At 40.9% G+C, this 3,361-nt stretch overlaps 1 pseudogene; it reads right to left on the reverse strand.

The window, feature by feature from the left end:
• Positions 1–1,307: 1,307 nt before the first annotated feature.
• Positions 1,308–2,866, reverse strand: LOC118616297 (annotated as a pseudogene).
• Between the last annotated feature and the right edge of the window lie 495 nt (positions 2,867–3,361).

Genomic DNA, 3,361 nt, shown 5'->3' on the forward strand with positions numbered 1-3,361 from the left:
TAGGAATATACCCTAAGAAACCTGAAACACCAATCAGAAAGAATATATGTACCCCCATGTTTGTAGTAGTACTATTTACAATAGCTAAGATCTGGAAACAGCCCAAATGTCCATCAGTAGATGAATGGATAAAGAATTTGTGGTACATATACACAATGGAGTACTATGCAGCTATGAGAAAGAAAGATCTCTTATCCTTCGAGACAACATGGAGGGACCTGGAAAGTATTATCCTAAGCAAAACAAGCCAAGCAGAGAAAAACAAATACCACATGATCTCACTTATTTGTGGAATATAATGAACATAACAGTCTGAGGAATGGGGTAATCCCAGAGACGTGGAAGTGGGGTACAGACTGACAGTCCCCAGAAGAGGAGGTGCAGGTGAGATAAACCACAGAACTTATATGCATGTATGTATGAACAATGGACATGGACAACAAAGGTGGGGACAGGGCGGGGAGGGAGAGGAAGTGGGGAATCAGTGGAGGATAGAGGAGAAACATCTGTAACAAAAAGAAATTAATTAAAAATAAAATAAAAGGCAAAAAAACCACACAGTGTGTTACTTACATTTTTTAAATTGCCTTTAGAGAGAGAGGTAGGGAGGGAGGGAGAGAAAAAGAAACACCAACGTGAGAGAGAAACATGGATTGCTTGCCTCTGGCTCACACCCCGACAGGGAATGGAACCCAGAACCCAGGTATGTGCCCTGACAGGGAATCGAACCAGCAACCCTTTAGTGCACAGGACTGCATTCAACCAGTTGAGCCACACTGGCCAGGGTAAGTTAAGTTATATTTATATTTCTTCTGGTGGAGTTTTTACTTGTAAGAATGGGACCCAATTAATGTCTTATCCATATGGTTTATATACAAGACGTTTTATTCAGTACGTCCTTTCATGCCTTTAGATAAAACTGGATTTTTTTTCATGTTTTAGATAACTAGAATGACATCTACAGACTTTTTTTTTTTTCCTGTGAGATCATTTAAATGAGATCATTAAACTTTGTTTAAATGGGTCTCTAAATTATGTGACAGATGTTTTGGTCAAGTTGTTTCCATTAAAAACTAGTGACTTGAAAAACTAGTAATGTAAAACTGCCACACACACTAAAAACCCAAATGGTCCACAAAGCGTTCTCATTTCCTTTTGAAGGTTTTATGATGTGCTGTAATCATTAACAGTCTTTTACCATCTTACTTAAAAGGCCATTTGAGACAAACAGTTCTGAGACTTCTTCCACCTAATTAGACCCAGAATGCAAGTATTGGGGATAATAATCATTTAGCCTACTGATCTTTCTAGGCAGACTTGGTGACTTTCCCAGCTCCAGATGCCTTCTTGCCCACTGCTTTGATGACACCCACAGCAACTGCCTGTCTCATGTCACGAACAGTAAAACAGCCTATAGGAGGATAGTCAGAGCTCTCAACACTCACGGGTTTGCCAGGAACCATATCAATGATGGCAGTATCACCAGATTTTAAAAACTTTGGGCCATCTTCCAGCTTTTTTCCCAGAACAATGACCAATCTTCTTCAGCTCAGCAAATCTACAAGCACTGTGAGCTGTGTGACAATCCAGCACAGGTGTGTATCCAGCACTGATTTGGCCTGGATGGTTCAGGATGATCACCTGAGTTGTGAAGCCAGCTGCTTCCAATGGTGGGTCATTTTTGCTGTGAACAGCCACATTGCCATGATGAACATTTCTGACAGACACGTTCTTGAAACTGAAGCCATACTGTTCCCACTAAGAACTTCACTCAAAGCTTTATGGTGTATTTCAACAGGCTTTATTTCAGTTGTGACATTGAATGGAGCAAACACCAGTCTCCGTGCTACCCACGGGATAGTACCAACACCAGAAATTTTGTAGACATCCTAGAGCGGCAGATACAGGCTTGTCAGTTGAACGGGTTTGTGGAAGAATGTGATCCAGAGATTCAAGCTGTGTGGTTCCACAGACATTGCCATATTTTTTAAAATATGTTTTTATTGATTTTTTTAGAGAGAGGAAGGGAGAGAGAGATAGAAACATCAACATGAGAGAGTAACATCATTCGGCTGCCTCCTGCATGCCCCTCAACTGGGGATTGAGCCCACCACCCTGGCATGTGCCCTGACCGGGAATAGAACAGAGCTCTCTCAGTCCGTGGGACAATGCTCAATCCACTGAGTCACACCAGCTGGGCAGCGTTGCCATCTTTATGGGTAACTCTCCCTAACTTGAACCAAGGTCTGTTAGCACTTGGATCCATCATGTTGTCACCATTCCAACCAGAAATTGGCACAAATGCTAATGTGTAGGGTTGTAGCCAATTGTTTAAATGTAGGTGCTGACTTTCTTAACAATTTCCTCATGTCTCTTTTGGCTGTAGGGAGGCTCAGTGGAATCCATTTTATTAACACCAACAATCACTCGTTTCACACCCAGCATGAAAGCCAGAAGGTCAACCTCACAGGTCTACCCATTCTTGGAGACACCTGCTTCCAGTTCACCAACACCAGCAGCAACAATCAGGACAGCACAGTCAGCCTGAGATGTGCCTGTAATCATGTTTTTTATAAAGTCTGTGTCCTGGGACATCAAGCATGGTCACAGAATACTCGGCTGTCTCACATTTCCACAGGGAGATACTAGTGGTGACACCACACTGATGTTCAGCTTTCAGTTTATCCAAGATCCAGGCATACTTGAAGGAGCCCTTCCCCACCTCAGCAGCTGCCTTTTAAAAAATGTCAATAGTTCTTTGGTCAATCCCATCACCTTTGTAGATCAGATGGCCAAGAGTGGTAGACTTGCTGGAATCTCTATGTCCGATGATTACAATGTTGATATGAATCTTCTTCTTTCCCATTTTGGGTTGTTTTAGTTGTGATTTTCATGACACCTGTATTCTGGCAGCAAACCTGTTGTGAAAAAAACTACAAGCCTTTTCACATTCCTTCCAATTATAGGGTATCTCTACAGTGTACCATTCTCATTTGTCTTTCAATGGTTGTGTAAAAATAAAAGCTTTACCACAATTTTTCCAGTCATATTGTTGTCTCAAATATGAGCTTTCATGTATTCAAAGATAAATGGGACACAGAAATGTCTTACTACGTTCCTTGACATTGATAGGGTTTTCCCTTATTATGATTTCTATGCATTTGGAAACTTAAATGAAAACTGAAAGCTTGCCCATATTCTTTATATAAACAGGATCTCTCACATAGGAGAGATTCTATAAATATAAGAATAGTTTTGTGTTTGCAAGAGTCTTATCTGTAGGCTTTACCATATTTTAAAAGTTTATTGGGTCTTTAGTGTGATTCTTCATGATGTTTAAGATAAACTGGACACCTGAATG

The sequence above is a fragment of the Molossus molossus genome, unplaced genomic scaffold, assembly GCF_014108415.1.
Source record: "Molossus molossus isolate mMolMol1 unplaced genomic scaffold, mMolMol1.p scaffold_m16_p_4, whole genome shotgun sequence".
In the NCBI taxonomy this organism is placed as follows: Eukaryota; Metazoa; Chordata; class Mammalia; order Chiroptera; family Molossidae; genus Molossus; species Molossus molossus.